Source organism: Arachis ipaensis, chromosome B8 (assembly GCF_059453495.1).
Source record: "Arachis ipaensis isolate K30076 ecotype BB chromosome B8, ASM5945349v1, whole genome shotgun sequence".
Taxonomy (NCBI): domain Eukaryota; kingdom Viridiplantae; phylum Streptophyta; class Magnoliopsida; order Fabales; family Fabaceae; genus Arachis; species Arachis ipaensis.
Window position 1 is genome coordinate 81,934,300 of NC_142443.1, and position 25,230 is coordinate 81,959,529.

Consider the following 25,230-nt stretch of genomic DNA (forward strand, 5'->3'; position numbering starts at 1 on the left):
TCTTTGGCCTTAAATTACAAATTTGAATCCTCTCTTATTACCATTCGATGCCGTGATATGTGTGTTAAGTGTTTTCAGGGTTTATAGGGTAGGAATGTCTTAGAGGATGGAAAGGAAGCACGCAAAAGTGGAAGGAATACAAGAAATTGAAGGAATTGTAGATGTAGCTTTCTAGAGAGAGAGGTTCTCCCCTCTCTCTAGGTTTTAGGATTCTTAGGTTTAGCTATTTTCTATTTTAGATTTCTATTTTGCTTTAATTTAGTTTTCTTCTACTCCTATTTGTTCTAGTCCTTTTAGTTTATCTATCTTCTCTTGTTGATTTATTTATTCCCTCGATTTGGTTTACGAATTCCATGTTAGATTCAATTTCTTATTAATGCAATTTGAGGTATTTCATTTTATTGCTTCTTCTATTACTTTTGAGCCATTGTTGTTTGGATTTAATATTCCTTGCTAGTTTTCTATGCTTTCATGTTATGCCTTTCAAGTGTTTGATAAAATGCTTGGGCGGATTTTAAGTTAGATTTTCCTATTCTTAATTTGGATTGATTAACTGGAGACTCTTGAATTATCAAAGGTCTTTTATTGATTGGTGTTCATACCCTGGGTCGAGCTATCCAACCCGGGATGTTTAGTGACATGGCGACCGACCTCTTCAGGTCCGACTACCCGATCACTTCTTAAAGAGCTCGGTCACATCGATAGGAAAGCCCAAAGAAGGGCCCAACTCAAGGAACACGACCCAAATCCAAAAGCAGTCCAAGCCTATAGAGATAAGGGCGGTTCCCTTGAAGATAAGCTGACCTCAACTCAAAGATAAAGATAAGATAGGATAACTAACTTATCTTATCTAAAAAGGTCACTCAACACCATTATAAATACACTGGAGCACCCAGGTATAACTCATACTTTGATTCTACAAAAAACCTGCTTAATACCCGTGCTAACTTAAGCATCGGAGTCTCTTGTAGGTATCCCCCACCCTCCGGTGACCAAGGATCAGAAGTACAGCAAGTCCAACAAGTCGGACACAACAGCTCCGACCGCTACCAGCCAGCCGGACACGTCATCTCCAACCAGTCAGAAGATCTCATCCGAGATCGACCTACAGTTTCAGGTAACCCTTGGAACATTGGCGCCGTTGCCGGGGACCTGGAAGTCATCCCTTCACCATGGCCGACGAACAGGATAACGACCACAACTCAGATTTAGAGGATAGAACGCCGCACAAAAACACGGGTGCCACACCAAAGGACACTCCGGAATCTAACGGAGACAAAAACTCATCACATCCGGGAGTAATAGAAGCACTTCAAGATCGCCTAAAGCAACTCGAAAAAGAAAGCCAGTACCAGCAAGAAGTCGGCAAGGATCTACAAAGAGAGGTAAGGCGACGTCGAGAATTAGAAGATAAACTTCTACAACTTGATGCCGATCTCAAATCAAAGACTACCCGGACCACCCCCGAAGACAACTCTCACAAAGATCAAGATCCATTCACTAGGGAAATCATGAAGACTAAAATTCCTAAAGACTTCAAACTTCCGGATATGACTTTGTATGATGGCACTACAGATCCCAACCATCACCTCAGCAACTTCAGAAGCAGAATGTACCTCACCGACGCCTCGGATGCTATTCGTTGCAAAGCTTTTCCAACGACTCTCACGAAGACAGCAATTAGATGGTTCGACAATCTACCTCCAAAGTCTATCTCCAACTTTGACGACCTGGCCAAAAACTTCTTGGCCAGATTCTCCATCCAAAAAGACAAGGCTAGGCACGCCCCCAGTCTACTAGGTATCAAGCAAGGAGATCAGGAAAGTCTTTGCAACTACATGGAAAGATTCAACAAAACGTGCCTAGACATACAAAGCTTACCAACAGAGGCTGCCGTCATGGGCCTCATCAACGGCCGGATAAATAAGATTCATGGTCTCCTTCTTTCTAGTATTCAAAAAACTAGTTATTTTGAAGAAAACATGAATATATTTTATCAAAAGTTATTTTTAACTGAAATTAGCTTTTTTTTTAACTTAATCCATAAATTTTCTGAAAAATCAGTATCAGCCTTGAATTTTGAAGGACTTGTGTGAGAAGGACCTTTCAGCCAATCCATATCAAAGAAATATCCCACATCCTTAGATGAGGTACAAGAACGGGCAGAAAAGTACATCAACATGGAAGAAAATTCCCGACTTGGAGAAGCCTCGAAATCCGGTTTCACCTACCGAGATAAAGATAAAGAATCCAAGAAGAAGGAAGATCGAACGGGTGAAAAAATCAAAAAGTATCATAATTACACCCCTCTTCGGGTGTCCCTTGTGGATATTTACAAAGAATTTTGTAACACAGAAAAGATACCCCCGGCTCGACCACTCAAAGGCAAAAGAGGAAGAGGAAATCAGAACGAATACTGTGAATATCATCGGGTCCGAGGACATTCCACCAACGAGTGCTTCGACTTAAAAAACATCATAGAAAAGTTAGTAAGGGAAGGAAAACTAAATCGGTATCTAGCCACCCGAGATGATGAACAAAGAAAAAGACGAAGAGATGAAGATGTCGGACGAGCTGAGCGATCACCTCGTACGCCAGAAAAACATGTCCATATGATACACGGAGGATTTGCAGGAGGTGGAATCTCCAAATCATCTCGCAAAAGATACCTCAAAGAAGTATATCATGTCGAAGGGAAGAAGGAAGCACTCGACATCCCTGCAATCACGTTCACCAAAGAAGACGCATCCGGTATCATCTCAGGACACGACGATCCCATGGTCATCACCATCATACTGGCAAACGCCAATCTCCACCGCACATTAATAGACCAGGGGAGTTCTGCCGACATCTTATTCAAAACTGCCTTTGACAAACTCGGCTTAGAAGAAAAGGAGCTTAGAGTGTACCTGAACAGCCTGTTCGGACTGGGAGATACCCCAGTACAACCACTGGGATATGTGTCGCTACAAACAACCTTCGGAAAAGGGAACCAATCCAAAACACTCAAGATAGACTACATTGTGGTCGACGTGAGTTCAGCCTACAATGCCCTAATAGGTCGGACAACACTAAATCAACTCGGTGTAATAGTCTCGACTCCACATCTATGTATGAAATTCCCAACTACAGAAGGGATAGCCACGATAAAAGCAGATCAAAAGATGGCACATTGCTGTTATAACGAAAGTCTAAACCTCAGAGGTAGAGGAAAAGAGTTCCATACAATTGAGCTTGGTGAAGTTCAGAGACGTAAAGAACTCTGTCCACAACCTGAAGGAGAAATAGAGAAAGTTCAGATCGGGGATACCTCAGACAAAACAACTAATATTGGCACGATCCTGAAGGGAGACGCAAAAGAATTACTAGTACAGTTCTTACGAGATAATGTCGATCTCTTCGCATGGAAAGCTGCAGACATACCAGGCATAGACCCCAAGCTAATCAGTCACAAGTTGGCGGTCTATCCAGGATCTCGGCCGATACAGCAGAAACGAAGAAAACTTAGGCCAGAACGATCCCAAGCTGTGGAAGAACAGGTACAAGAACTACTGGAGGCAGGATTCATAAGAGAAGCCAAGTACCCACTATGGCTAGCTAACGTCGTCTTGTTGAAAAAATCAAATGGGAAATGGCGAATGTGCACCGACTACACCGACCTCAACAAAGTCTGCCCAAAAGATCCTTACCCACTCCCAAGTATCGACGCTCTGGTAGATGCTTCATCCGGATATAGATACCTCTCATTTATGGATGCATATTCCAGATACAACCAAATTCCCATGTATCCACCAGATCAAGAAAAGACCTCGTTTTTGACGCCAAAAGCAAATTACTGCTACATTGTAATGCCTTTCGGTCTCAAGAATGCGGGAGCTACATATCAAAGGCTAATGAATAAAGTCTTTTCAGACCATATCGGAAAGATCATGGAAGTCTACGTGGACAACATATTAATAAAGACACAAAGTGAAGAGACATTATTGTCCGACCTGGTCCAAGTGTTCGACACTATAAGGAAGCATGACATGCGCCTCAATCCCGCAAAATGCACTTTTGCAGTAGAAGCAGGCAAGTTCTTGGGTTTTATGCTCACACAAAGAGGAATTGAGGCAAATCCGGATAAATGCCAGGCTATACTCAACATGAAAAGCCCAACGGTAAGATCAGCGGGAGGTTAGCGGCCTTGTCCAGGTTCCTAGCGGGATCAGCGATAAGATCCCTTCCTTTCTATGCCACTCTAAGGAAAGGAAAGAACTTCGAGTGGACAATGGAATACGAGCAAGCCTTCCAGGATTTCAAAAGTTTCCTGGGACGACCACCTATCCTAACTCGACCACGAAAGGAAGAGCCACTCGTATTGTACCTTGCGGTAGGAAGTCAGGCAGTAGCTTCAGCACTAGTTCGAGAGGACGACAAAGGGTAACAACATGTATACTTCATTAGTAAAGCACTGCAGGGATCCGAGCTAAACTACCAAATAATAGAAAAGTTTGCCTATGCTCTCATACTGACATCTTGACGACTACGCCCGTACTTCCAGGCTCACACAATTAAGGTCCGGACCGACCAGCCCATAAAAGGAATACTGCAGAAAACAGATCTAGCAGGCAGAATTTTACAATGGGCAGTCGAGTTATCCGAGTTCGACCTCCAATATGAAGCTCGGACAGCCGTCAAATCACAATACTTGGCCGACTTCATTGCAGAATTCACAGATACCCTGGAAGCCCCCACAGAATGGAATCTCTACGTGGACGGGTCTTCAAATAAGACTGGAAGCGGCGCAGGTGTGATAATAGAAAGCAACCATGGAACCCAAGTTGAGCTTTCCCTCAAATTTGGGTTCCCGGCCTCAAACAGCTAGGCAGAATATGAAGCGTTACTAGCTGGTTTGAAGCTGGCTAAGGAGGTTGGAGCTCAAAAACTCAACATCTTCAGCGACTCACAAGTAGTCACCTCATAGATAACACGGAGTTACCAAGCCAAAGATCCCACCATGAAAAAGTATTTGGATATAACCAAGGAACATCTCGGACAACTCGGGGAATATAAGATCTGCAACATACCCCGCGAACAAAATGCCCGAGCTGATGCACTCTCAAAGCTAGCCAGAACCAAACCAGGGGGCAACAATAGAAGCCTCATCTAGGAAATGCTACAGAATCCGTTAATCTCAGAAGCAGAAAAAGTCCTAGTTATAACAAATCAGGATCAAGGATGGAAGACCCCCATAATCAATTACCTCAAAAAGGAAACGATCCCCACAAATGAGAAGGAAGCAAAGAGGTTAAAACGGGAGGCTCAGTACTACACCATCATAAATAACACCCTATACAAAAGAGGGATTTCAATACCATTGTTAAAATGTGTGCCGGCCTCTAACACAAGAAAAGTTTTAGAGGAAGTACACAGCGGTATTTGTGGCAATCATCTCGGGGCACAAGCTCACACCAAAAAGGTACTTCGGGCGGGATTTTACTGGCCAACTCTACAAAAGGAAGCTACAGAATTTGTAAAGACATGTCCCCCATGCCAAAAACATGCCAACTTTCACATCGCCCTGCCAGAAGAGCTCATCAGTGTAACTTCCCCTTGGCCATTTGCAAAATGGGGACTCGATCTTCTCGGACCCTTTCCCCAGGGATCAGGACAAGTCAAATTCCTCATAGTCGGAGTAGACTATTTCACAAAGTGGATTAAGGCAGAGTCCCTAGCCAACGCCACTGCTTAAAGAAGCCGGAAATTCCTATATAGGAACATTGTCACGAGGTTCGGGGTTCCATACTCCATCACCACAGACAATGGCACTCAATTTACAGATGCAGGGTTCAAGAGATTAGTAGCTGACTTGAACATAAAGCACCAGTTCACCTCCGTCGAACATCCTCAAGCCAATGGGCAAGCCGAAGCTGCCAACAAAGTCATATTGGCTGGGTTGAAACGGAGACTGCAAGATGCGAAGGGAGCTTGGGCTGAAGAACTTCCACAGGTCCTATGGGCATATCCAACTACGCCACATTCTACCACAAACGAATCACCATTTTGATTAGCGTACGGCATGGATACAATAATCCCAGTAGAGGTCGAGGAAGGGTCTCCTAGAGTAGTCCACTATAATGAAGAAGCTAACTCTCAACTTCAAAGAGAAGAACTCGACCTACTTCCGGAAATCCAAGAAAGAGCTCGGATCAGGGAAGAAGCGCTAAAGCGCCGAATGGCTTCAAGATATAATCAAAAGGTAGTGCCAAGAGGTTTCACGGAGAATGATCTCATCCTAATCCGAAATGATATTGGAACAACTCGACCCGGAGAAGGAAAGTTGGCAGCAAACTAGAAAGGACCCTACCGAGTCATAGAAGTACTTGGGAAGGGCTACTACAAACTATCTGAACTCGATGGACGAGAGCTTCCCAGATCATGGCACGCCTGCAACCTAAGAAGGTACTATATCTAGAGAAGGTAAAAGATCTCATCATAGGATGCACTCTTTTCCTGAAAAGGTTTTTTAATGAGGCACCAAGTTGAGATCCAGATATTATTCGACTTAAAAGGATGAAAAACTCTAATATGTATATATTTGCACTTTGTTTTGAATAAAATATATTTTAGATATTCTACAAATTCTCAAGACGCATTAATCTGAAGCATTCATCGTCCGATTATAAAGCAACAGATCGGCAGAAAGTGAAAAACAGATTCACTGCACGATCACGATAAAAGACCAATAAAGATGAAAATGCGATTCATCTAAAGGTCGACCAAAGAAAGATAGAAACCACCTTCTACAAATCGGCAAAGATGAACACAGAATAATGCAAGAAGTTATCGAAAGTGATCCGAAAAAAGAACCTGACGAGGTCTTATGGATTGCTAAATAATAACTTAAAGACTGGCCGATGTTGAGAAGTCAGACCAAGTCAACCCAAGTTATCAGCGAATCCCTGGAAAGAGGTCTAGCCAACCCTATAAAAGAGGAATTGCTATAACTTAGAAGAGATCGACATAAAGAAGTCGGTCTCCTACGAAAAACAAGTTATAAAAATAATCCCTGAAAGAGACCTGACAAAGGTCCAAGAAAGAGGATTACAAAATAACTTAGAAGAGATCGACATAAAGAAGGCGGTCTCCTACAACAAACAAGTTATAGAAGTAATCCCTGAAAGAGACCTGACAAAGGTCCAAGAAAGAGGATTACAAAATAACTTAGAAGAGATCGACATAAAGAAGTCGGTCTCCTACGACAAAAAGTTATAAAAGTAATCTCTGAAAGAGACCTGACAAGGGTCGAAGAAAGAGGATTACAAAAATAACTTAGAAAGAGGACGACGTAAAGAAGTCGACCTCCTACAAAAAGTTATAGAAGTAATCCCTAAAAGAGACCTGATAAGGGTCCAAAAAAGAGGATTACAAAAATAACTTAGAAAGAGGACGACGTAAAGAAGTCGACCTCCTACGAAAAGTTATAAAAGTAGTCCCCGAAAGAGACCTAACAAAGGTTCAAGAAAGAATTATGAAATAACTTAGAAGAGATCGACATGATGAAGCCGGTCCACTACAAAAATAACTTGGAAAAGGACGACGCAAAGAAATCGGTTATAGATAAATACAAGTAAGAGCAAGCAAATAGGAATTGGATCCATGCATCTACGACCTCCAACTACAAAGCAGTTCAAAGAGGCCGAGCAGCAAGGCTCCAGCATTCTAAAACCCGAAAAGGTGCCAAGACAAGTGTAAACAAGCATGCTATGGAATACAATATTATAAAGCTTTAGGGTCAAGCCCAAAAGCTTGAAAGCTACTTGTTTTTTAAAAACAAAAGTTGCTAAACAAGCAACCAAAAGGAGTACCAGCAGTCAGCAAAATATTCAACTATAGAAAATAAAGAGTTTTAAAGCCCACAAGCCGGGCCAACTACACAAATATCCAAAGAAAACTCAGCTAAAAATTAGAAGACTTTTTAGCAGCATCAGTCTAGGGTGAAGGAAGGCGAGCCTGGAGAGGCACAACATCCACAGTACCATCATACCGGTTCAAGATCTGACAGTCCGGATCAGAAACAGAATGACCAACTTCAACTGGAGGAATCGTAGAAGCGGGCACCTTGGCAGAAAGCACAGTGGGAGGATCAACATCATCATCATCTTGGTCGTCGGGGACAATCTTACCATCCCTCACAATATTGTCCAAGCTAAAGAGAGTGAGGTCAACCTCAGGAGCAAGAACTTGAACTTGCTCTTTTAGATTATCATAGACAGCGTTCACGCTGCCGACGAGGTGACCTTGAAGCTCAGAATAGTCTACTCGGGCAGACTCCAGCTCCTCCCTCAGACGCACCACCTCCCGATAAGATGTAACATAACTGTCCTTCTGCCTCAAAGCCGTGTCCTTGGCCAACCGCACAGAAGCCGCCAAAGCAAGAAAACTCGCCTTTTCGTTCTCCAGATCCTTCTCCAACTTCGCTATCTTCACCTCAAGCTCTTCTTTCAATCCCTTCATCCGGTCGAACTCCTGTTTAGCCTCCTCCATAAATTCTTTGGTGGCATGGAGAGGAAGATTCTGAGGAGTTCGGTACAGGGCAGCCCCCATATATGCCATTTTAACATTGTTTCGGGTCATAAAATCCAGATGGCGAAGGATTGATACATCATCCATGGCGAGGGCACCGTAGGGACCGATTTGCTGATCTACGAACTCGATTGCATTAAAATCAGGAGCGTCAAGGTTGAGAGGCTCAATAGTTTTTTGTCTCTTGTTGGGAGGAGCACCAGAAGTAGTGGCAGAAATCTGTGGAGGATCAGTCAGACGAACTCGAGGAGTGGGGATAACCTTCCTCGGCCCAAGAGAACTCGGAACGGGCGGCTTCACTGGAACTTGAGAAGATCCCTCTCCGGCCGCCTTGGCCGAGATGTTTTGATCAGCAGCAGCCTTCTTCGCCTTCTTGTAGGCCTTCATGGAATCATTGTTTTTCGACATCTCTGAAAATACAGAATCAACCATAAGGATGAGATACAACATAGGAGAAGCAAAACTAAGAAACGAGTATAAGAAACAAGCCAGACAGTACCCAAAGCAGTTCGAACCAAAGATGGATCACTCAAAAATCTTTTTGTATCTAGATGGGGTGGTTCCCCCCACAAATCTTCAAGAACAACTACAAAAGCCCGCTGAACCTTATTAAGCGTCTCCCATGTATAACGAGGCACTCTCACATTCTTTTGCCACTCTAGAGGAAAAGCAGGCTCGTCATTCTCATCAAGAAAAAAGGGGCGGACCCCCTCAACAGCACAGACTCGGAAGAAATAATTCTTAAAATCTTTAAAAGACTCATCATACATGGCAAAAACTTTATGCCCTGGGCCGATCTGAAAGAAACTCAGGAAGCTTTCTTTTTGGAAGAACCTCCGGGCTTGACCGAGACAAAAAGATAGAGGAAAAGATTTTGAGAATGTGCTATGCCTAACTATTGGCAAAGCAGTTGAAATATCTTGATAAAACCCCAGGAATTCGGATGAAGCTGGGATGGAGCAATGTTACATGACCACAACAAATCGGTCTCGAAAGCAGTAAAACGAAAAATAACGTTCAACTGGCTGAAGAAATATTCATAGGCATAGAAGAAGGGACGCTCTCCCTCGACCGAAGTAGGAAAACAAGCCCTCTCATCAGAGTCAGGAGCTACAAGCTGATAATCCCTCTCCCGAGCACTGTTACCACAAATCCTATGACGTTTCCTCAGCTCTACACAAAATTCAGCGTCCACGACAGAGACACACATTAGGACAAGGGAGTCCAGCCAATCAGACATCCCCTCGGGAACTTTGGAAGACATCTCTACAACGTTATTGTGAGAAGACATGAGGCCAACTAATCCTACAAAAAGAAAAGAAGATTGGATCACTAAAAAACATCTCGGAGGAAGGGCAAAGCAACTCGACTAATATGATACAGACAGAAAAGGAAAACCCCAAGACTCAAACCAAAGTCCTGGGGCATCCTTTGGAGGCAATGGCAAAGCAAGATTTTAGGAAAAATCTACAGCTCACGTCTGAATTTTCTCAAAACAAGAAAAGGAGCTTTCAAATAACAAAACGTTTCAGGAAAACACAAAGTCACCAAAAAGCCACTATCTTCCTACAGTCCATCAGCAAAAGAGCATCGCCAATATCAAACATGCCAAGCGAAAATCATCAAAGATACAACCTTTTTGTGATTTAAACAAAGTCATCATTCCAAAGTTTCAAAATCAAAAGCACAAACAAAAACAGTGATAACATGCAAAATCCTTAAAAGCATCAAGCAACAGGAAAAGCGAAAAGTTCATAAGAAAGATGAAGAAACTCCCAGAACACACAATACAACAGCAATTAGGCGTAACAAAAACAGAAAAATCCAAACCTTCTCCAAGCAAAATTAAAACTTCACCACAAAACCAGAGCCAAAGCAACAAAAGTGAAAAGTAATTGAAAAATGGAACTAACCTGGAGAAATGAGAAGTTCCGGAAGAAGTAGAAAGGAAGGAATCGCTGGACCGCTGGAAGGCACCGCAACGCAAGAAAAGACAGAGATAGAGAGAACGAAGGAGTTACAAAGAAAAAGGAAGAAGAGAAACCATTTTTCTGAGGAAGTAAAATTCAAAATAAAGCCAAGAGAAACGGGGCAATTAATACCAATTAATGAAGGTATTAATCCCTCGCACGTTCCCTAGAACGAAGCTGATGAGCGGATAATTTATACGCTTTTTGGCATTGTTTTTACTTAGTTTTTAGTATGATTTAGTTGGTTTTTAGTATATTTTTATTAGTTTTTTAATTAAAAATCACATTTCTGGACTTTACTATGAGTTTGTGTGTTTTTCTGTAATTTCAGGTATTTTCTCGCTGAAATTGAGGGAGCTGAGCAAAAATCTGATTCAGGCTGAAAAAGGACTGCTGATGCTGTTGGATTCTGACCTTCCTGCACTCAAAGTGGATTTTCTGGAGCTACAGAACTCCAAATGGTGCGCTCTCAATTTCGTTGGAAAATAGACATCCAGGGCTTTCCAGAAATATATAATAGTTCATAGTTAGCTCAAGTATAGACGACGTAAACTGGCGTTCAACGCCAGTTCCATGTTGCAGTCTGGCGTCCAGCGCCAGAAACAAGTTACAAGTTGGAGTTCAACGCCAGAAATAGGTTACAACCTGGCGTTGAACGCCCAAAACAGCCCAGGCACGTAAGAAGCTTAAGTCTCAGCCCCAGCACACACCAAGTGGGCCCCAAAAGTGGATTTCTGCATTATCTATCATAGTTTACTCATTTTCTGTAAACCTAGGTTACTAGTTTAGTATTTAAACAACTTTTAGAGATTTATTTTGCATCTCATGACATTTTAGATATGAACTTTGTAATCTCTGACAGCATGAGTCTCTAAACTCCATTGTTGGGGGTGAGGAGCTCTGTTGTGTTTCGATGAATTAATGCAACTATTTCTGTTTTCTATTCAAACACGCTTGTTTCTATCTAAGATGTTCATTCGCACTTCAATATGATGGATGTGATGATCCGTGACAGTCATCACCATTCTCAACCTATGAACGCGTGCCTGACAACCACCTCCGTTCTACTTTCGACTGAATGAATATCTCTTGGATTCCGAGTAGGATTCAGGGATTGAATGACTGTGATGAGCTTCAAACTCGCGAGTGTTGGGCGTAGTGACAGACGCAAAAGGATCAATGGATCCTATTCTGACATGATCGAGAACCGACAGATGATTAGCCGTGCGGTGACAGTGCACCTGGACCTTTTTCACTGAGAGGACGGATTGTAACCATTGATAACGGTGATCCACCAACACACAGCTTGCCATAGGAGGAACCTTGCGTGCATGAAGAAGAAGACAGGGGGAAAGCAGAGATTCAGAAGACAAAGCATCTCCAAAACTCCAACATATTCTCCATTACTGCATACCAAGTATTTATTTTATGTTCCCTTGTTCATTTGCAAGTCAACTGATAATTATAATTGACCTCCTAACTGAGATTTACAAGATAACCAGAGATTGCTTCAAACCAACAATCTCCGTGGGATTCGACCCTTACTCACGTAAGGTATTACTTGGACGACCCAGTGCACTTGCTGGTTAGTGGTACGAATTGTGAAAAGTGTGATTCACAATTCGTGCACCATGTTTTTGGCGCCGTTGCCGGGGATTGTTTGAGTTTGAACAACTAAAGGTTTATTTTGTTGCTTAGATTAGGAATAATTTATTTTTGTTGCTATAGAGTCATCAAATTCTGAGTCCTTTATTTCCTTTTCAAAAATTTTTCAAAAATATTATTTTTTTTATCAATTTTTAATTTTTTTGTGAGTTTAGTGTCTTGTTCTAAGTTTGGTGTCAATTGCATATTCTATATTTTTCTTTTAAATTTTCGAAGTTGTGTTCTTTGATCTTCAAGTTGTTCTTGTTTATTTGTCTTGTTTGATTTTTAGTTTTTCTTGTTCTGTGTCTTTTCTTCTTTTTCTTGTGTTTTTCCAAAGCATTAGTCTTCAAAAAGGAATTTATTTTTAGTTAGTGAAAATATACCTCTTCAAAACAAGTGTTACATTTACAGCTCAATTGGCTAGAGCATTGGTTTATGTTCTTGATGATTGGGCACCGGTTCTATTAAAAATCTTTTTCAAAAATAATTTTTCTTGATTTAATCTTGTGCCAAACTTTAAGTTTGGTGTTTTCTTGTTAATCTTTATATAATTTTCGAAAAGTTATTTTGGTCTTCTAAAAATTTGAAGTTTGGTGTTCTTTCTTTTGTTCTTGGTGTTCTTGTGAATCTTCAAAGTGTTCTTGAGTATTCTTTGTGTCTTAATCTTAAAATTCATAAGTTTGGTGTTCCTTGGTGTTTTTCCTCCAAATTTTTTGAAAACAAGGAGCATTAGATCTAAAAATTTTAAATCTTGTGTCTTTTATGTGTTTTTCTCTTTCATCATAAAATTCAAAATTCAAAAAAAAAATATATCTTTTCTAACTATTTTTAAACCATATTTTCGAATTTTTTTTATAAAAATTCAGATTTCAATTTCAAAATTTTTCAAATCTTATCCTAAAAAAAAATTTTTTTTTATCTTTTTCAAAACAAATCTATATCTTTTCCTTCTTAAAATCGTTTCAACTCATAAATATCTTTTTCAAATCTTCACAATATCTTTTTCAAAACAAATTTATCTTTTTCAAATATCTTTTATAATTTTTTAATTTTCAATTATATCTTTTTCCTATCATATTTATCTTTTGCAAATCATATCTTCTATCTTATCTTTTCTCATAATTTTCGAATTACTTGGGTTGACTTGGTCAAAATTTTTCAAATCATATCTTTTTCAAAACTTTCTAACCAATTTTTTTTCTTTCTCTCTCTCCATTTTTCGAAAATCTTCACCCATTTTTATTTATTTTATTTTAATTTATTTTATTTTATTTTTCGAAATAAATAAATAAATAAATAAATAAATAAAAATATTTTTTCTCTATTTTACATCATCTCCCTTTCTCCATCATGGATCTAAGTGGAAATGAACAGTCCAGAAGGACTCTGGGGTCATATGCTAACCCCACCACTGCTTCATATGGGAGTAGTATCAGTATACCCTCCATTGGAGTTAGTAGCTTTGAGTTGAATCCTCAGCTCATTATCATGGTGCAGCAAAGTTGCCAGTATTCCGGTCTTCCACAGGAAGAACCTACAGAGTTTCTGGCACAGTTTTTACAAATTGCTGACACAGTACATGATAAGGAAGTAGATCAGGATGTCTATAGATTATTACTGTTCCCATTTGCTGTAAAAGACCAAGCTAAGAGGTGGTTAAATAACCAACCAAAGGCTAGCATAAAGACATGGAAACAGCTGACAGAAAAATTCCTGAATCAATACTTTCCTCCAAAACGGATGACACAGCTAAGGCTGGACATCCAAGGATTTAAACAAGGAGATAATGAATCTCTTTATGATGCCTGGGAGAGATACAGAGAGATGCTAAGAAAATGCCCCTCTGAGATGTTTTCAGAGTGGGTTCAGCTAGACATCTTCTATTATGGGCTTACGGAAAGAGCTCAGATGTCTCTAGACTACTCAGCTGGTGGATCTATCCACATGAGGAAGACAATTGAAGAAGCTCAAGAGCTCATTGATACAGTTGCCAGAAATCAGCATCTGTACTTAAGTAGCGAACCTTCCATGAAAGAAGAGGCTAAAACAGTGACTACTGAACTCAGTCCTGCTGAACAAGCTACTGAATTCAATCAGCAATTGGATTTTTTAACAAAACAGTTAGCCAAATTCAACGAGAGACTACAAGAGACAAGGATGGCTAATATAAATATGGAAGAACAATTAAAGCAAACAAAGCAGCAACTGTCAAAGTAAATAACAGAAGAATGCCAAGCAGTTCAATTAAGAAGTGGAAAAACATTAAATACCCCACCTCAAGGCAGCAGGAAGCCAAGAAATGAGCAAACTACCCAAATTCTATCTGAGGACAGTAAGAGCCTGGGGAAAAATAATTCTGGCACTAAAACGCCAGAAATTGGGTGGAAGGCTGGCGCTGAACGCCCAAACCATGCTCAGGACTGGCGTTCAACGCCAGAAACAAGCAAGGAACTGGCATTGAACGCCCAAAGGAAGCACAGTTCTGGCGTTCAGACGCCAGGAACAGATGAGGAGTTGGCGTCTAACGCCACTCCAGCTTCCAACCCTGGCTTTCAAATGCTAGTGAGGGATCAGACACCTACAAGTGCTGATAATAAATCCCTCAAGAAGGCTTCTCAACCTACCTCTGTAGGAAATAAACCTGCAGCAACTAAGGTTGAGGAATACCAAGCCAAGATGCCTTATCCTCAAAAACTCTACAAAGAGGAGCAGGATAAGCAATTTGCCCGCTTTGCAAACTATCTCAGGACTCTTGAAATAAAGATTCCGTTTGCAGAGGCACTTGAGCAAATACCCTCTTATGCCAAGTTCATGAAAGATATCTTGAGTCATAAGAAGGATTGGAGAGAAACTGAAAGAGTTCTCCTCACTGAAGAATGCAGTGCAGTCATTCTAAAAAGCTTCCCCGAAAAGCTTAAAGATCCCGGGAGCTTTATGATACCATGTATATTAGAGGGTAACTGCACCAAGACAGCTCTATGTGATCTTAGGGCAAGCATCAACCTAATCCCTGCATCCACTATCAGAAAGCTTGGCTTGACTGAAGAGGTCAAACCAACCCGGATCTGTCTTCAACTTGCTGATGGCTCCATTAAATACCCATCAGGCATAATTGAGGACATGATTGTCAAGGTTGGACCATTTGCCTTCCCTACTGACTTTGTAGTGCTGGAAATGGAGGAGCACAAGAGTGCAACTCTCATTCTAGGAAGACCATTCCTAGCAACTGGATGAACCCTAATTGACGTCCAAAAAAGGGAGATAACCCTGAGAGTCAATGAGGATGAGTTTAAGTTGAATGTTGTCAAAGCTATGCAACATCCAGAGACATCAGACGATTGCCTGGGCATTGATATTATTGACTCCCTAGTGGAAGAGGTCCATATGACTGAGAGTCTCGAATCAGAGCTAGAGGACATTTTTAAAGATGTTCAGCCTGATCTAGAGGAACCAAAGGAAATAAAAAACCTCTGAAAACTCCTCAGGAAGAGGAGAAACCTCCTAAACCTGAGCTCAAACCACTACCACCATCCCTGAAATATGCATTTCTGGGAGAAGGTGACACTTTTCCTGTAATCATAAGCTCTGCTTTAGGGCCACAGGAAGAGAAAGCACTAATTCAGGTGCTAAGGACACACAAGACAGCTCTTGGGTGGTCCATAAGTGATCTTAAGGGTATTAGCCTAGCCAGATGCATGCACAAGATCCTATTGGAGGATGATGCTAAGCCAGTGGTTCAACGACAGAGGCGGCTAAATCCCGCCATGAAGGAGGTGGTGCAGAAAGAGGTCACTAAGTTACTAGAGGCTGGGATTATCTATCCTATTTCTGATAGCCCCTGGGTAAGCCCTGTCCATGTTGTCCCTAAGAAGGGAGGAATGACAGTGGTTCATAATGAAAAGAATGAACTGGTTCCTACAAGAATAATTACAGGGTGGCGTATGTGTATTGACTAGAGAAGGCTCAATACAGCCACCAGGAAGGATCATTTTCCTTTACCATTCATAGACCAGATGCTAGAGAGACTAGCAGATCATGAATATTACTACTTTTTGGATGGCTATTCAGGTTACAACCAAATTGCAGTGGATCCTCAGGACCAAGAGAAAACAGCATTCACATGTCCTTCGGAGTGTTTGCCTACAAAAGGATGCCTTTTGGTCTGTGTAATGCACGTGCAACTTGATGCGCATAAACTTGTTATGCTACGATTTAGGAAATTGCACGATCGGCAAAATTCCCTCCGGCAAGTGCACCGGTTATCGTCAAGTAAAAACTCACAATAGAGTGAGGTCGAATCCCACAAGGATTGGTTGAATGAGCAATTCGGATTAGAAGTGTGACTAGTTGAGCGGAATCAAGAATTAGATGAGATTTGCGGAATGTAAAATTGGCGGGAAACGTAAATGGCAAGAAATTGAAATGGCGGAATCTTAAATTGCATGAATTAAAGAGCAGAAGCTAAATTGCTGAAATTAAAAGGGAATGGGGGTGATTGCATGAATTGAGTTGCAGAATGTAAAGAGAAAGTGGAAATCAGAGATGGGGAATTCATTGGGTTATAGGAGATATTGAGATCTCCGAATCAAAACATGTTTATCTCTTACTCAACCAATGCGTTCATTGAATTTTGCTTGGCAATCTTATATGATTGGATCCCAATCCCTTGGCTCACCAATTCTTTCTAAAAACAAACAAATTCCCAATCCCTTGGTTTAAATGTTCATAAGAAGAGATGATGCTCGATCACTGATTATACCACACAGTTTCATGAACCACAATTTGGTAGGATTACATGTCACAATATCCATCCAAACCCCAATCCAATTCACTGTGAGAAAGCTTCTCTAGCATGAATCCTCCATTCCTTTCCCAAGGTTCCGAAGGATTCCAATTATGGGTAGTTTCTTTCCCAAGACAACTACCCAATGAAATTAGATCGAGAAGCTTTCTAACAAAATTCAAGAGAAAAGATTGAAGAAGAAGATAAACTATTATTGATTCATTGAATTACAATAGAGCTCCCTAACCCAATGAAAGGGGGTTTAGTGAGTCATAGCTCTGAATTCAATTACAAAGGTATGAAAACTAGCAAAATGAAAAGGTAAAAGTCCCTTCCTAACTTAAATTCTATCCTATTTATACACTTTCTATATTGAGCTTCTGTTGTGTTTCTTGGGCTTTGAGGCCTCTCCCTGCTTTCCTTTTGCTTTGGGTTTATGATCCATGATCTTGATGAGGCTGCTGATCCACAATTCTGTAACATTTATTGAGCCAACTTAGTGATAATCAAGTAATGACACATGACTCAACAATTTGAAATTCCAGACTCATCAATCCTTCAGGCCCAATCCCATAAACCATGATATTCAATTGGGTTTCATACCAGAGTAAGTTTAAGTTAATGTTTGTGCTCAAAAGCTAACTTAAACTGCTATATTTTTGGCCCAGAAACTTTTTCCAATAGTGGTGTTTAAGTTGCAGTTTAAGCTTAAACTGCAGCTTAAACGCCAGACACTTCCAGTGATGCCTTTTGTGGAAGCACGTTTAAGCTTCAGTTTAAGGTTAAACTGAAGCTTAAACGTGGAAATGGAAGAAGGCAGCCCTGGAGGGTAAAGTAGTCGAACACGTTTAAGCTTCAGTTTAAGGTTAAACTGAAGCTTAAACGTGGAGATAGGAAAGGCAGCCCTTGAGGTCGAACACGTTTAAGCTCCAGTTTAAGGTTAAACTGGAGCTTAAACGTGGGAATAGAGAAAGCCATCCTGGAGGTCGAACACGTTTAAGCTCCAGTTTAAGGTTAAACTGGAGCTTAAACGTGGGAATAGAGAAAGGTAGCCCTGGAGGTGTCGAACACGTTTAAGCTCCAGTTTAAGGTTAAACTGGAGCTTAAACGTGGAAGTGGAGAAAGCAACCCCTGGAGGTCGAACACGTTTAAGCTCCAGTTTAAGGTTAAACTGGAGCTTAAACGTGGAATTGGAGAAAGCAACCCTGGAGGAGAAAACTTGGTCGAACACGTTTAAGCTCCAGTTTAAGGTTAAACTGGAGCTTAAACGTGGAATTGGCTCCCTGGTGCATTTCCCATTTCTGGCGTTTAACTTCCAGTTTAAGGTTAAACTGGAGGTTAAACGCCACTTTCACCCTTTCCTCAGCTTTCATGATTTTGGTAGTTTAAGTTCCAGTTTAAGCTTAAACTAGAACTTAAACTCCACATGTGATATTCAAGCTTCCTTTATTGATTTTGTTGCTTCCTTGCCTAGCCTCTTCTTCCCTGAAATCATCCAAACAATTGTATCAAAGTCTTGCAAAATTTCATGAGAAATCTTCCATTCATAGCATTCAAGTAATATAACTAAAAACTCATGGAATTTGCATCAAAATCATACTGTTTGGATGGTTCATTGCTTTGTTATTCATTTAACCATTCTTGGTTACTTTAAGCTCAAGAAAATGCATAAAACAACTAAAACTAACAGAAAAATGCTAGTGAAACTAGCTTAAGATGCCTTGGCATCACAACGCCAAACTTAATACTTGCTTGTCCCTAAGCAAGTCCTGAGTTATTTGAGAAGAAAGTATGAAACAGAAAGCAATTACATTGGCTATATTAGTAAGCACTTGAAGTTCATCAGAAGGGTTTTATGCAGAAAGTTGCAGCATCACTTTTTCATTCTTATCAGGTAAGATTATCACTTTTTCATTGCATTCATCAAACACTGCTATGGCCTCTTGTTATTCTTATGTCCTTGGCACTTTTCTCTTCTTTGTTTTTCTTTTCTTTTTCTTTGAGCTCCTTTGCTCCTTGTTTGCTTAGTGTCATGTGTTGCACACGCCTTTGGCATTTTCTTTTTCTTATCAGTGCACTACACATATCCACTGTAGGCATTTTAGTTCACATTTCTTCTTGAGACATTGGTGCCCAGCACCTCTTTGTGTGACTAAATGTTTTGTATTTAGGTTGCTCTTGATAATGGACTTTTGGTTGATAATCCCGGGTTAGTTAACCCAAGTTACCAAGTGTTGAAACACTCCTCAGAACCTATTCATCCAAGCATATCCTTAATACATAAACACCACAGGCATTTGTCTCAGAAGTTCAAACCATTGGTGCCTAGCTTATTTTCTCAATTTTTTTGCTTTTTGGTTGCCCTTTTTCAGTGGCTTTTTCTTCTTCTTTTTCTTTCTTTTTCATGGCCAAAGACATTTATTCATCAAGATCCATAGACAGTTTTCAATTTCTACACAAAAAATGATAATTCTACACTCTATTTCCAGTGATCTGACTAAACAATCAAGCATGCATACCACCACTTAATTCTACTTGATTTGTCACTAATTGAGCCAAGTTACTTTTGTTCAAACTTTTCTTTTATTTTTGGAAACAGAACAAGCATGGCAAGCATTTGTTTAAGAAGGTGAAGTTATATCCAAACATCTAGGCATTCACTTTATTCAAAGCAATAAACAGACAAACATACTAGAAACTTCACATTAAAAACTTAAATGACTTATAATGAAAGAAAGCTCATAAAGACAATTCACCAATTATCATTTGATTATTAAGGAACGAGACCACCTCTCATTTATTGCTTGGTTCTTCTTGATTCTTGGGATCCTACTTCTTCTTGCTTCCTACCCCTTTTTGACCACTTGTACTTCCTTTGTCTTTTCTTATGAGCTTTTTCCAGAATCCAGCCTTTTTCATTGTTTCTTCCACTCCTTTTTCAAGGATCATTGCCTTGTTTATTTCTCCTTCTTTCCTCCCTTTGAAATACTCATCAAAAGCTGGGAATGCTGGGTCCATCTTGTGTAAATGTTCCCCTATGTAGTTAAGCTTGATTTGCGAACTGATGTTGTAATCAGCTTGAACTGAGTATCTTGCATTCTGTAAAGTGGTGGCTTCCTTGATTGCTAAGACATTGGCATCTTGGTGTTGGCATATGTGGCTGAAGGATTCCTATAATTGTAAATTCTTTTCCCTTTGCAGATCTAAGAATCTTGATTCAAAGTTCCTTTGCATATCCATCATTTTTAGGTGAAAGTCCTCTTGTCTCTCCTGAGACCTCATGTATTGTTGAGACATTCCTTCTATGATTTCCTGCATTCTGCTCATATCCATGGGGTCTCTGGGAATTTGTTGTCTTCTTTCTGGAATTCCTTGCTCTTCTTGCTCTTCTTCTCCGTCCTCTCCTTCTTGTCCTTCTTGTCCTTCTTGCTCTGCTTCTTGCTCTGCTTCTGCTTGTTGCCCTTCTTCATTTCTTCTTTTTGTATGTCTTGGAGCAATTGGGCCAAGAGTCATTCTGTACGCAGTTATGGCCATTCCAGGATGTAGCCAATTAGGTCTTTCATCTTCAAGTGGTACTTGGGCATCGATGCATAGTCTAATGATGGTGCTAGGGAAGTGGAGCCAGGATTCAGGATCACTTTTCTCACTAAGCTCTTGTATCTGTTCAGCAATGAGTTTATGAACTTTGATCTCCCCTCCCACCATAATGCAATGTAGCAAGATGGCTCTTTTAGGGACTATTTCTGAAGAGTTTGCAGTGGGTAGGATGGATCTCCTAACTATTGCATACCACCCTTTAGCTTCAGGTGTTAGGTCTCCTCTTCTCAAGACTCTTGGAGCCCCTCTTGTTTTTCTCACCCATTCAGCTCTGATGGCACAAAGGTCTTCAGCAATAGTCGTATAGTCAGGTTCTCCTATCATCCTTTCCTCATAACTTGCTTGGCTGAAACGTATGTTTTTCAGGCCAAGAGTTTTCATGATTGCCTTGGGGCTGAAGTCAACTTCCACCCCTCTCACATAGCTTTTGTATGTGGGTTTCAAGGTTGAATCCTCCCTCACTGCATTTGCATAAAACTCTTTCACCAGGTTGATGTTGATTCTAGTGATTGGCTTAGTCAGGAGCTCCCACTTCCTCTTTTTGATCTTCTCCCAAACACCTGGGAACTCATCCTTTTCAAGGTCAAAGGGAACCTCAGCTAGTACCGTTTTAGGTCTCATCCATTCAGCTTGAATCTCATGGAAAACTGATTTGTATCTCCATGCATCGAATTCCCTGTTCTCCTCCATTGGCTGCTTGTCTTTTCTTCTTTTGTGGCTAGATGAGGCTGCCATTGGTTCTTTAGTTTTGGTAAGTGACAAGCTAAAGTTGACAAGGTGAAGCAAGAAGTGTTGTTGGAAGTGTGGTGAGGTTGTTTTCGGCAAGAGATAGTTATGCTATGATGAAAGAAAATGTGCATGAAGGAGATTTGGTGGTGTGGAACTCGTTCCCCAAGTGGTTCTTTATAGTGCCCGTAAGTGAAAAATGGACGGCTAGGGTGATTTGTGAAGGGTGGCTTGATGGTAAATATATGAATTAGGGAAAAGGACGAATTGCTTTTCATTTTCTTGGAGGTATTCTGAGTGCATTAGGTTGTACATGTAGCTATCTTTTCATGCAGAACTCCCTTTTCCCATGTGTTAGTTTCAAAGACTTGTGAACTTCCTTTTTGACCAAGCACCGTACCTCCCCCTTTGTCTTTTTCCTCCATTCTTATCTTTCCTTTTGTACCTGCACAAACAAACAAATTTGCTATCATTCTTTCGTTCATGTGAATAATGAATAGTACTTGTACATGTTTTTTCCTTCTTTTTGAATTGTAAATCAATGATTGACTTCCTGAGCTTATAGCCGTGACCTTTGTATGTATGCACACTTATTACTGGACACCAAACTTAGTGTTTGGTAATGTCTCCTGATGACATGAAATCCATGTTGGTTATCCTTAATGAATGTGCATAATTCTAACAAATCATAATCACTTTGGCTCTTTGATCCTAAACAATTTTACTACCTAAAGTAATTGAAATCAAAGTATTAAAACATGCAAATGGTATACTTGTCATGAATTTCTAAATCCAGAGGAACTTCTTGCTTTTCATTAACTGTGTTCAAAAGGAACACCAAACTTAATGTTTGGTTGTGCACTTTGAATGAAAGATTGAATACAATTTGAATAAAATTTGGGGTGCCTTCAGGCACACCAACTTAGATACCAATTGTATTTTACATGCAATGTTTAGTGCACTCTTTCAACAGTTGTCCTGAGGATTCAAGTTCATGCATAAGAAACCATGCTTTATTAGATGCAAAGCAAAACAATAAAGAGTAAGGATACTAAAACATGGGTTGCCTCCCATGAAGCGCTTCTTTAACGTCACTAGCTTGACGGTTGTCCCTTGTTAGGGTGGATTGTAGTGCTTGATGTCTTCTCCTCTCACTATGAAAACGTCCCCATTTGATTCCTTCATGACTTCTAAATGTTCCATAGAAAGAACTTTCCTGATTGTGAACACTTGAGGGAGCTGGGAGGGAATGGTTTTGAGGCCAGGTGGAATTGGCAGATAATGACTTGATATCACTTTATCTCCCGGAGAGAAACCTTCAGTGGGAATTTTCTTGTTTCTCCACCCTCTTGGCAATTTCTTTACAATTCTTCCCTTTCTCTTGAGGATTTCTTCATTGACCCTTATGCCAGGAGGATCCTTCTGATCTGTTTCTATTGATTCTTGTGGCTTTAACTCTTGCAATTCTTGTTTGCCTTCCAAGGACTGTTTCAGAGTTTCAGCTGCTGGATTGCTTTCCTCCAAACATAGATGGCTACTATCATCCTTAGGCTTTTCAGGTTCTGGTTCAGGCTCAGATGCAGGTTTGAAAACATTGAAAGTGAGCTGTTCATCATGTATTCTCAAGATTAGCTCTCCTTGTTCCACATCTATGAGCGCCCTAGCAGTGGCTAGAAATGGCCTTCCCAGAATGATAGGGTGTAGGTGGCTTTCCTCCATGTCCAAAATGACAAAGTCTGTGGGGAAGAAATAATTTCCCACTTTCACCAGCACATTTTCAACTACCCCTTCAGCTTGCTTCTGAGTTTTGTCAGCCAGTTGTATGATTACATCAGTGGATCTCACCTCATTCAGTTGTAGCCTCTTCATAAGAGTCAGAGGCATCACATTTATGCTAGCTCCTAGATCACAGAATCCTCTGTCAATTTTTGTTTCCCCTATGATGCAGGGTATATGAAAACTTCCTGGGTCTGTTTTCTTAGAGACTGTGTCCTTCTTGATGAGGGCACTGCATTCTTTGTTCATTGTTACCGTTTGTCCTCCCTTCAAAACTCTTTTCTTGCTCAACAATTCCTTTAAATACTTGATATGTGTAGGCATCTGCTGGAGGATCTCAAGGAAGGGAATATTGATATGGAGAGACTTAAATGTCTCTAAAAACCTTGAATAGGTTTTCCCTTTTTCACCTCCTCCTAACCTCTGAGGAAATGGTGCTTTTGGTTGGTATGTTTCCAGCATGCCTGTTTGCAGTTCCTTGGCTTGTTCAGTTTCACCTTCCTGCTTAGCTTCTTCCACACCTTCCTTCAAGATTTCTGGCTCCTGTTCTGAGGGTCTGATTCCTTCTTCTTCTGAGACTTCCTTCAATGTGGTGATGGCCTTGCATTCTTCCCATCTCACTCTCTTTTGTTCCCCTTTAGGATTCTTTTCTGTGTCATTAGGGAACACTGCAGTTGACTTGGGGGCCTGTTGAGATAGCTCTCCTACTTGAGACTCCATCCTCTTGAGTTTTTCACCATGGTTCCTTAAGGTAGATCTCACATCATCCCTAAAGTTTTTCAACTCACTTATGTCCTGACCCATGTTTGCAAGCACTCCTTCTATCCTGTTTAATTGATCTTGAAATTGTTGGTTCGGATTAGGTTGGGTAGGTTGATTATTTTGGCCATGATATGATGGTTGGGAGTAAGTGTTTTGTGTGGCTTGGTATGATCTTTGGTTGGAGTTTTGGTATGTGGAATTGTTATGTTGGTTGTGGTTGTAAGGTTTGTGGTTTTGTGGTTGGGTTTGTTGGTTCCCCCACCCAAAGTTTGGGTGGTTTTTCCATCCTGGATTGTAAGTGTTGGAATGTGGATCATATGATTGCCTTTGTTGGTTTCCCACATAGTTGGCCTCTTCCCAATCACCTCCTTCAGTGCTTACTTCCTCTTGATCTTGTGTGTGTATTGCAGCCACTTGCTTTGTTTCTAATTTCCTGGTGAGCTCTGCTAGTTGCTTGGCAAACACCTTATTTTGGGCTAAAATTGTATCAACATGGTTCAGCTCCATGACTCCCTTAGTGTTGTGTCTCTCTGAAGCATAGTAGTACTCATTCTCAGCCACTGTCTCAATCACTTCAATGGCTTCTTCCACAGTCTTTTTCCTGTTCAATGAACCTCCTGATGAATGGTCTACAGCCTTCCTTGATTCATAAGAAAGTCCATCATAGAAAATGTGCAATTGCACCCAGTCATGGAACATGTCTGGTGGGCATTTCCTTGTCAAATCCTTGAACCTCTCCCATGCCTCGTAGAGAGTTTCACCATCTTGTTGTCTAAACGTCTGAACCTCAGATTGAAGCCTATTGACCTTTTGTGGGGGGTAGAAACGTGCCAGAAACTTGCTTTCCACCTCATCCCAGGTTGTTAGGCTCCCCCTTGGGAATGATTCCAGCCACTTAGCTGCCTTGTCCCTAAGTGAAAATGGGAACAAGAGCAGTTTATAGGTATCTTCCTGGACTCCATTGGACTTCACAGTGTCGCAAATTCTAAGGAATTTTGTGAGATGTTGGTTTGGATCTTCATTAGCACTCCCACCAAATGAACAATGATTCTCCACAAGTGATATTAGCTGTGGTTTGAGTTCAAAATTGTTGGCCTGAATGGGTGGTTTCTGAATGCTGCTACCACAATTCCCAGAGGTTGGGTTTATGTATGAACTAAGAACCCTCCTCTCAGGAATGGCATTGTTTCCATCATCCCTCTCATGGTTGTGAACTTCTCTATCCATGTTGAGATCTAAAGCTTCCTCAAAATTGTCCTTAGATTCTCCTTCAGATTCTTCTTCTCCCAGTACTCTCTTCCCTCTTGCTTCCCTTCTAAGTCTATGAAGGGTCCTCTCTGGTTCAGTATATGGAGGAGTTGATGTCTCTCCTCTCCTACCTGTCATACAAGAACACAGCAC

General features: G+C 40.8%; 1 non-coding gene across 1 annotated transcript; it reads left to right on the forward strand.

Moving 5' to 3' along the window:
• The first annotated feature begins 24,526 nt into the window (after positions 1-24,526).
• On the forward strand, positions 24,527-24,630 carry LOC148548601 (small nucleolar RNA R71). The gene has a single exon (XR_015898981.1). It is a non-coding gene; the product is annotated as a small nucleolar RNA R71 (small nucleolar RNA).
• Positions 24,631-25,230: the final 600 nt, after the last annotated feature.